The sequence below is a fragment of the Phodopus roborovskii genome, unplaced genomic scaffold (assembly GCF_943737965.1).
Source record: "Phodopus roborovskii unplaced genomic scaffold, PHOROB, whole genome shotgun sequence".
Lineage (NCBI taxonomy): Eukaryota > Metazoa > Chordata > Mammalia > Rodentia > Cricetidae > Phodopus > Phodopus roborovskii.
In genome coordinates, this window is record NW_026126413.1 from 18,206,521 (window position 1) to 18,217,181 (window position 10,661).

At 45.0% G+C, this 10,661-nt stretch overlaps 1 non-coding gene across 1 annotated transcript; it reads right to left on the reverse strand.

Moving 5' to 3' along the window:
• Positions 1 to 5,419: 5,419 nt before the first annotated feature.
• On the reverse strand, positions 5,420 to 5,525 carry LOC127221117 (U6 spliceosomal RNA). The gene has a single exon (XR_007834423.1). It is a non-coding gene; the product is annotated as a U6 spliceosomal RNA (small nuclear RNA).
• Positions 5,526 to 10,661: the final 5,136 nt, after the last annotated feature.

Below are 10,661 nucleotides of genomic sequence, written 5' to 3' on the forward strand. Positions count from 1 at the left end.
CGCAAATGGAGAGAATGATTCCCCCTGTTTCATAGGGGGGAAATCTAATTAAACAGCAGCACTATAAAAATGTCTTCTCCCTGTCACCAACATCGTGATCATCATCATCATCGAGTTAGACCTGGGTGTTTCTTGAGGAACAGGACCACCGTTGACACGACCTCCAAACTGAAGAGTCTGGCTGTGGCACAGCTTTTCCGTGACAATGTAATGGCGACACCTTAGCCTTGGTGACACATCAGCCTCGCCTCTCTATATGCATCGCCTCTACAGCAGGGAGCCCCACTTCAGATCTTTACCAAGCCACGTTCCCTGGGGATGCTCCAGGGTGAATGCAGACCCACAGCTCATTTCTGCACTACTTGGTGTTAAATGCCATCAGGCCATGTTGAGCCGACAGTCCCATCAAGATGCCCCCCCCCCTGGGATTTTGGCATGGATAGCCCTCATCTCAGGGAGGATAACTATGATGATCAGGTTTGACATGTTGGAAATGTGGAAAATTAATGAAGACGTTGAAATTTGCTGTGACTTGATAGTGTTACACGAGAATGGGATTAGACTCTAAGAAACAGAAGAAGGGAAGAAGGGCATAAAAGGAAAGGACAAGGGAAAGAAGGGAGGACCAGGCCAGTGGTCAAAGGCTCCAATTGCCTGGAATGGGACAGTTTGCTATCAGAGTATCTAAGAGCAAAGCAGGTGAGTCCTTTGTTATCCACAATGGGTGCTACCCACCAGCCATGTTAAGTGGCTCTAAAGACCCTAACGAAGGAGTACATATTATATAAACATAGGCTACAGGATTGTTTTTGTGTCTTAAGATAAACAGGAAGTTGTAGTTTCTCGTGTCAGCTTCAGCATATCCTGTTTGCTGAAGTAGAGTCTTTACACACCCCACTCCACCCCACCCCCGAATGGCACAGAGGTTCCTGCCTGCCAGACCTGTAGCTCAAACACTGATAATGCTCCAGTGTGAACCCAGCCTGGAAGGCTCAATGAAACAGGCCCGTGCCACCTCAGGGGGGAGATTTCTAGATCTCTGGTCACTGGGAAATAATACAGTGGTTCTCTTTAGAGGAAAACAATTTCATTGAATTTTTTATATTACTAAATATTGCTCCAGAGGTATCAATCTTCTGAGCATTAGAAATATCTGGAAACATCATCACAGTCTAGACATGAAAGGCTCAGCTCTCTAATGTTGGGGAATGCCTTGCCCAGTCAGTGCCCCTAAGATTTTAAGGTGCATATGGCTCACCTGGAGACGTCGTTTTAGAAAAGGATCGTAAGTCTGGTGACAGGACATTTCCACCAAAACTCAAGACAAGGCAAATTCTGTTGCATATAAGCAGTGACGTCACAGGTGCCTGGCCCACAGTGAGCCAATGCCCACAACTCAGGAGAGCTGCCCACGGCAGATGGAAGCCTGGCAGCGTGTACCCTGTTTGCTCTACAGCTGAGCAAGCACAGAGTACTGTGCTGTGGCTGCCGCTTGACTAGTGGGCACAAGCATAGTAGAACATGACGACCTGGGAGGCAAGGACACAGCCAAGATGCTGCCGATGCTCTCCTTAGCTCAGGATGTCCCGTCTTCAGTGTCTAAGACCTGCAAATGGGAGGAGAGAATCCTGTGAGCTACGGCCTCCTGGAGGCATGTCCTCTTGTACAACAATCTTGCAGTGGGCATGCAGGGTGGCCATGCCTTCAATGGCTATGATAGTGAGTTTTCCATGGGCTTCCTCTCTGTATTTGTTTTGTTTTGTTTGGCTTTTTGAGATAGAGCTTCTCTGTGTAGCCTGGCTGTCCTGGAACTCACTCTGTAGACCAGCCTGGCCTTGAACTCAGAGGTCTGCCTCCCGACTGCTGGGATTAAAGGTGTGTGCCACCACTGCCCAGCTAGGCTTCCTCTTGGTCTCTGCTAGTATGTTTTTCTGGATGAAAGTCTTAGTCTCGGCGCCTAGAGGGCAGCCACTGTAACCCCATCAGCATCACATCCTTGCTGCCTCATTAAGGAGAGCCATCAACACCCCAGTGAAATTTGTAGCAGCCATCCAGGAAGGTCATACCTGTCTTTGGTCTTGTGGGCACTCAACATGTCAGCTCCTATGTCCAGCTTTATCCATTGGGCTGTACTCAGCTCCTGAGCTGGAGTCTGACTCTGGGCACCATCTGCTGACTTCCTGCATCTCTCTGTGTCTCCTGCTCTAGGCACCTGAGGAGATGGAGCCACTCAAGTTTTGACGCCTGGAGCATAACTGTGCTGCAGATCACGGCTATCTGCTCGAACAGTTAGGCTGCCCTGAGTAAGAACTACCAAGAGTTCTCACTACTCTGGCTATGCAGGGAAAGGGTGTTCTACTCCTATAGCTCGGAGCTTTCCAAAGGCTCTCATCTGTCTTCTGATAGTTACCTGGAATGTTTGAGGCTGTCCTGTGAAAGAGAAAACAGCAGGAAACTTCAAAGGCCAAGTTCCACTGTCTAGGGATGGCTTCTAAGTGAAGCAAGGCAATGGATCCCATGAAGGAAGAGGCTAAGCAGTGTACACAAGGAAGCTGGATTAGGAAACTGACAATAAATAGCCAGTGAGGGCATGTCTACACTATTCCTTGATGTCTGTTCCTCTGTATTTGAAAACACATTACTTGTTGCTCTTTAAAATAGGGTGACAGTTCTCTTTAGAGAAAAGCACGTTAATTGAAAATTTTACAATTCTGATTTGAATCTCCTATAGTAAAGAGCATCTCTATATATTGGTCCCAGTGGTACCAATCCTCTGAGCACTAGAAATAACTGGAAACATAACCATCTAGATGTGAAAGGCACAGGCATCTATTCCATCAGCGCTGATGTTGGAGAACATCAGCCTTGCCCAGTGACTCTCGAACTTTAAAGTACATATGGATCACCTGGGGATCTTGTTAAAAAGTGGGTTCTAAGTCAGTGGGTTTAAGATGAGAACTGATTTAAGACCTAAAGTTCAGCAGCTTAACAAGCTCCCAGGCCAGGCTGACATGCATGCACGGAACTGAGTAGCACATGTCACACAACCGGTTCAAAAACTCAAAACGGGAGGTTAGGAGCTGAGGGAGACTAGCTCAATGCCCCAGGATGGCATAGCTCATGATAGCTTGGGAAGTGGCTAACGGCTTCATACCTCAGCTAACCCACACAAACACTCCATAGATCAATATTATCATCCGGCTAGAAAAGTGTGTGCACTCATTTTCTCTTGTTAATTTGACAAATAGTCATAAATGTCTATTTTTTACTTTTCAGATTTATTTACCTTTTGTATAAATGTTTTCCATCTACATAGATGTATGTATGTATGTATGTATGTATGTATGTATACCACGTGAATGTCTGGTGCTTACAGAGGTCAGCAGAGAACATAGGTGTTGGAAACTGAACCCAGGGCCTCAAAGTGAGCAGCAAATGCTCTTAACCACTGAGCCGTTCTAATCTAATGAGGTGCCTTATAAATTTACTTTAAAATGAATCATTTCTGCAGCTCAGAAGTTCTCAAATGAAGTGTGGGCAATCAGCTATGCTCCTTCTGGGGTTCTAGGGCCCCAGCATCCTTGCCAGGTAGCTCCTTCCTCTCTGTATTCAAAGCCTGCAATACATCACTCGGATACTTGGTCCTTCTTCGAATCTTACCATATTGGGGACATTTCTTTGTTTGAGAAGCTTAATAATTTTGAGTAATTTCCCTACATTAATGTTCGCCCTACATTAATGTTCATGTCAGGTTATTTATATAATAGAAGACCATATAGAGACACTTGCTTTAGTTCCAATAGGCTAAGAGCCCAACAGTCATACTTCTTACTCCATCTAGAAAAGGCTGGGCAAACAGCCCAATAACCGAGTTTGCCAAGCACACTGTCTCTTGAATTGGAGAGATGGGCAGATCCAGGGTCAAAAACAAGATCTACTTACAGGAAGCAGAAATGCTGGAGCCCTGGCCCTGTAGGTCACTGTAAGACCAAACTTGGTCTTAAGCGAGCCTCTTGCTTTTGCTGGCATCACCACTGGGAACCCTAGCAATTACTTATGGTAACCATCAGAGGGGAGTCTTCCTCGCTACATCATCAGTGAGAAGGGAGAGTGGTCTGTGTGGAATGTACCCAGAGCTTCCTTGAGTGGCTTTTGGCAGCTTGCAGTTGGCCCTAAGCCCAAGGAGAAGTGAATTCATCTCATGCCAGTCCCTTTTGCCTCTTCTCTCATGTTGAGGCATGGAAGAGCACATAGGAAGAGCACAGGCCATAGACTTAGGGCACCGGCTAGTAATCCTGAGATGTATTTGTAAGATGTAGAAACCTGCAGTCCCCAGGCCTCACACCACACCACCAGAGTTCCAGAGGGGAAAGGGCTGCCCCGAACAGGCTCTCTCAGGGGAGGTGACTAAAGGGAGCCCACAGTCAAGAGGGGAAACAAAACCAGAACACTGGAGGAATCCAAAGCCTCTGGCACATGCCGCCGCAAATAAATACAGCCCAATCAATTCGTTCAGCCATAGTAACACAAATCCTCACACTACATGCCAACGTATCTCAGTTCCTATTTTTCAGTGTAGCCATTACCTAATATGTGAGGCAGGCACCTGTAGGAGCCAACTCCTCCATACATGCAGGACAGTGCCATCACCTCTTAAAGAGTCGGCTGATACACTTTTAGGGTTGTTCTGTTCTTTACATTTCAGGTAAACTCTTTGGAGACGTTTAAAAGGAACAGCCAAGGTCACCAAGTAACTCTTAGTATTTGAAGTCCCTCTGCCTCTCCTTAGCCTCCCAGGTTCCTGCAATTTCCATGGAAGGCATTTCAGTGAGACACAGAGATTAGGGAAGAAAATGGGTAGAGTGTAATTCAGAGTGACCTGGAGTTCTCTTGGAGTGGACAACAGCCAAAGGGACCCACCCCCTCCCCAGTTGACATTTTAGGCCAGTGTTATCCTATTTCTTAAGCTTCCGGAGTAAACAGTTTTCCAGACAGACTTCTCCTGTCCAGGTAACTGGCCCATTTAGATTGACTCTTGCAGGAAGAAAAATGGTATGTTTTCATTCTTTATCAGAAATCCTCTTCCTATACATTGACCTCATAGGGGTTCAGGCCCCTGGAACCAGGTTTGATAGCTATCAATTAATTATATCTTGTCTCTTTCCAAGGCCAGAGTCAGGACTCTGAGCAGTAATTAGGGACCTGCTGCTCCTGGTCTTGCTTTGATGAGCAGCTATTCATGAGGGAAGGTTCCAGCATAACGTCCCCTCCTCCTGCTGATAGCTAACTATCTAACATGGGCTGATTATTTTAGGCAATTAAAGTAAATCTGACTCACACCCACAAACTTCTTATCCAACAGCTTCCCGCTTTGACCTTGAGCCAATCATGCTCAGGTTTACATTATTTTTCCTTCTTCAAAAACACAGACTGCTTCATGGATTTGCATGTCATCCTTCCACAGGGGATATGCTAATTGTTCTGCATTGTTCCAACTTTAGCATACATGCTGCCAAGACAAGCACTCATTTCTATTCCTCGTACCCACATGGTTCTTTCTCTCCCTTTCCTGCCTCCCTCCCTCCCTCTGACCCCCTACTTCCTCCCCCCCCTTCCTCCCTCCTTCCTTTTTTAACTTAATGTTTGTAGATGTTTTACCTGTATGGATATCTGTGTACCATGAGCATAGCTGGTACCTGCAGAGACCAGAGGATGGCATTAGAACCCCTTAGTGCTGGAGTTACACCGTGTGGGCACTAGGAATAGAGCCTGGCTCCTCTTGAAAGAAGCCCGTGTACTCTTAGCTGCTGACCCACTCCTCCAGCCCCATTTCCCTTTTAAAACATGTGATCTGTGACCTTAAACTGAACACGCTCAGAAATATGCCCATGCTCACATGCATTTTCATATATGTTGTATAAACTCCCTAAATAAAATTCCCATGCTTCCTTTGTCTGAAGAGGAGAACAGTCAAGAGACTGCAGCAAAAGGACCTGAGTAGAGGCCAGGCCAGCCTGAGCTACACAGCAAGATTCTATCTTCAAAAAATAAAAATATAAAAAAGATTTTCCCTCAAATCCATGGCCCTGGTTAAACTCAGTAAATCACACAACAAAATAAATAGACATGAATGTGAGAAAGGGATTGGGGAAGGAAAGAGGTGGACATGGGGAATAGTAAGAAGGGAGAGATTTGGGGGTGAGGGTGGTCAGTTTGTACTTTACATATGGGAAACTGGCAAAGAACAAACTTGATTTAAAATGGGAAAAGTTAAAACAGCAAAATATCCCAAACCCAATCAACCAAGCAAACAACAACAACAAACCCAAATATATAAAATGAAATGAAGATTACAAGGCATACTGTAAGGCAAACAAAAGCACACTCACAGATTAAGCAAGAAGTGAGTCAGACTCATCATAGAGTGAGTTACTAATAGGAAACGTGAAGTAAATCTTAAAATGTTAAGAGTTCAGTTGCAAAAAATAGACCACACTCAAGATGTAGTGTGATGGTGGCAGTCTGTCAAGATGGGTGATATAGGCTGACAGAAGGAAATTATCTAACATGAACACCATCAGATAAAAACTCTGTAGCAAACCTCAAACCAAAGAAAAGAATATGCCGGCGTATGAGAACCTGGAAGAGAGGTGTCTAAAGGAGACAGGGCTTCATTTGACTCAGGGAAAGAAGAGTGAGGGTCATAGTGGACTTTTTATTTTTCTTTCTCTTTTTCTTTCTTTTTTTTTTTTTTTTTTTTTTTTTTTTGTGTTTTTTTTTTGTTTTTGTTTTTGTTTTGTTTTGTTTTGTTTTTCAAAACAGGGTTTCTCTGTGTAGCATTGGAGCCTTGTCCTGGAACTCACTCTGTAGACCAGGCTGGCCTGGAACTTAGACATCTGCCTGCCTCTGCCTCCTGAGTGCTGGGATTAAAGGTGTGTGCCACCACCACCACCCAGGTAATAGTGAACTCTTTCACTAGAAGCATGCAAGCAAGACAAGTTTCAAGTAAAATAAAATATGTAAAATAACAAGAGAAGAGATATCTAGAATAATTCTATAGCCAACAAAAACAACCCTAGACCCTTCCTTTAGATGTGGAAGCATAACACTTTCTCAGGCAAACAAAACAAAAACTGAAGGAATGCTTTGTCAGCGAAACTGTCTTCAGGAACTTTAAAATGAAAATGAGGTAGGTAAAGAGTCTGAATCTAGGCTGGTGAGATGGCTCAGTGCGTGGAGGCACTTGCTGAGGGAAGCATGGTGATCTGACATGCTCATCTGCATCCACGTAAGGAGAAGACTGACTCTGCAGAGCTGTCCTGTCACCTTCACAGGGGACCAGCACACACACACACACACACACACACACACACACACACACACGCAGCATGCACTAAGTTGTTACTGTGCCCAGGAGCAATAGGGGCACAAATGTTATTGGAGTAACAAACCATTTTCTGATTGGACATACAGCCTTCTGCACAAGACATCATGTATGTCTGGCTCTCTTAACAAGGCCAAGAACAGAGGCCACGTAAGTCAGAGGCCCCACAGGAGAACCTATTGCTACTCTCCCATTAAATGAACATAGAAGTAAACTTACTCCTAAGTACTTATATTTATACATATAGATAAACACACACCTACACCCTCATCAGAGAAACTTCTTCTTGTAGTAAATAGCAATTATCACAGAGACCCACAACTGGTCAACATACAGAGAATAAGGGATTGGGGAGTGTTCTAAATGGGACAACTCTGTCATACTCCTTCCTCCCAAGGCTCAGGGATCATTGAGGAAGAGGGCCTAAGAAAGAGTAAAAGAGTCAGAGAGGCAGTAAATAACTACAACCAAACATCGTTTGTGGGATACAATAGGGAAGTCACACACATGAACTCACAGTGGGTTGTGACAGCATGCACAAGACCAAGCCAGAAAAACATCATAACATGGAAGGAGGAAGTGGTCAGGAATCCCTTCCCTTAGCTGAGGAGCTATTTGTCAGTTTTCTTTGGGAATATGGTCCCTGGGAGGCTACTGTATGAGCTAGTGTATGGACAGGTGCTCCATGGCAGCGCTAACTGGACCCCATGGATTTGAGAAGAAGAGGAGGAGGAAGAGGAAAAGGGGGATGATGAAGGGGAGGAGGATGAAGAGGGAGATGATGAAGAGGAGGGTGAAGAAGAAGAAAAGGAGCAGGAATAGTGGAGATTGGGATGAGGGAGAAATTGAAGGGGACGGGATGAAGGCAGGTGGACATGCCCAAAACATATAATGCTCATGTATGACATTCCCAATTTTGAAAAAGACTCAAAATGATCCAATACAACCATGTTCCTGGTACTTCGAATAAAATATAGATAGACATTTTAACTTGGAAAGAAAAAAATTTAGATCAACATAAAGGATGAACATCGGAGAAGGAACAAATAAAGGCAACTGGAATTAAAATGTATGTTGCAAATTTAGGTGAGAGTGGGCATTTTTAAATAGAAAATAGAAAATCCACCCCATGTTAAAGTGGGTGTCAGGGATCCAGGACCCAGGGTTCACCGTTTCTTCATCTGTTAGTGGGTTGGCTAGGATAACTCACCTCGCTCAGATCTCCTTCCTGTTCACTTATTACTAAAAACAAAGGGGGAAGGGTAGGGCTGGAGCTGAGCTGGTGGCTTCCTAGCTGCACAGACCCCTGGGTCTTTCCCAGCACTCAGAAAGTGGTGTGGTAATAAACACTATAATCCCAGCACTTAGGAGGTAGCAGCAGGGTCAGGGGCTCAAGCACATCTTTGGCTACGTACAAGTTTGAGGGTAGCCTGGGTTCTCAAAAATATAGACTTTGAAACAATCACTCCTAGGCTGGGCCATGGTGGCGCATGCCTTTAATCCCAGCACTTGGGAGGCAGAGGCAGGTGGATCTCTCTGTGAGTTCCAGGCCAGCCTGATCTACAGAGCAAGTTCGAAAACAGGATTATACAGAGAACCCCTGTCTCAAAAAAGAAAAAAAGAAAGAAAAGAAAAGAATCCCTATTTTATCAGAGTAAATTGTACATTGTTTGTAGCAGCTTCTTCTAAATGTAACTAAGTATTCAGTGTGCTACAGGCTCAGCACCCCTCAGCATCCTTCCCAGGCATCCTGTGCAGGGCATCCTGTAAGTAACAAACACAAAGGCTGAAAGAAAGGGCTATTTCATGGTATTGATTCACTGTCAGAGACATCAGGAGACATGCGCCTTTCAACCTGCAGAAGAAATAAGCCACACTGCCTTCCTTGACTAAACAGAGCTCACGATTAGTTTGTGATTGCCTCCAGATCTGTCGATAGGCAGGCATTTCTTCCCCGACTAGATGTCGATACATTTCTGGGCTCAGTGGACATTCCCCTGAACTACAATTTCCCTGTCGGTCAAAAGTTTTGTTCTTCTAGAGTATTGCTTAAGTCTCAGCATTCATTAAAAGAGAAAAACAAACCACAGTGGGGCCCAGAGCCCTGTGGAAATGACCTGCCCCCTTAGAAATGAAAAGTGGATTTGACTTCAGGTGAAAGCTAAGAAGAAAACCCCCTAATGCCTCCCTTGCAACAGTGCCCCCACCACCAACTTCCTTCCCAGCCTTTCTCGAGCTAACCCTTGCAATAAGAAATTCCCACGGCAGTTCTAGCCCAAAGGTTGATTTTCTACTTTAAAACCACCTGCCTGCTGGCAGACAGACAGGAATGCTTTAAGCCTACTCCAGCAGTTATTTCTTTCCATTCCTTTTTTTTTTTTTTTTTTTTTTTTTTCCCCACTGGGAAATTAAGTGGCATCAAAATCAATGCTTCACTTTAAAGGCAAAGGGACTGGATGGCCAGATATCAATGTATTCCCTTCTGGATTAGACACTGCTTCAGAGCATAGCTGGCCAAAGGACTTTCCACAGACAGGCCCTGATGAGTTGGATGCAGGCATTAGCTGGAACAAAGGGCGGAAGCTAATGAGCAACTCTATGCTTCCTAGGGTTAGGAAAGATTTCAAGAGAAAATGTAAGCAGTGGCTCCCAGTGCTGATTTGTCCAAGTGCTGCAAACCAAGAGCCCCCAGGCCCACAGAAGTGAAAGCACATATTGGCTTCAGATAGTGGCATGGAACTGGGCAGAGGCCAATATCTGGGGCTAGGGTCAGCTGCCCCCTGCTACCCCAAGAGCACCCAGAGCCCTGGGCTTTGGGAGATGCTTGGGACAGAGTGCAGTTTCTTCTTACAGGGTAAAAAGTAACTATTTTTCTATTTTGTGGTACTAGGATTTGAACGCATGGCTTTGCAAATGTGACGCAATCACTCTAACGCTAACTATATCCCAGCCCCAAAGGTGATTTTAAGCTGCTTTTCAGCAGCTGTCACTAGTTAAGACACTAGGCTCCAGGTTTCATGTGAAGAAATGATTACCTTCCCATTGGTTTGCCAGCTGGGAATGTGCCGTTTCTCTGACTGAGACAAAAGATTCTGTCTGCCCTGGATCCTGGTGAGCCCCTGCATTCTAAACACAACCCAAACGGGATGCTCACTAAAGCAGCCATGAAGGTGTTACCACAAATACCAACAAGGACATTGGGTTGAAAGGCACATGTCTCGTGATGTCTCTGACAGAGAATCAATACCATGAAATGGCCCTTTCTTTCCATGACAAA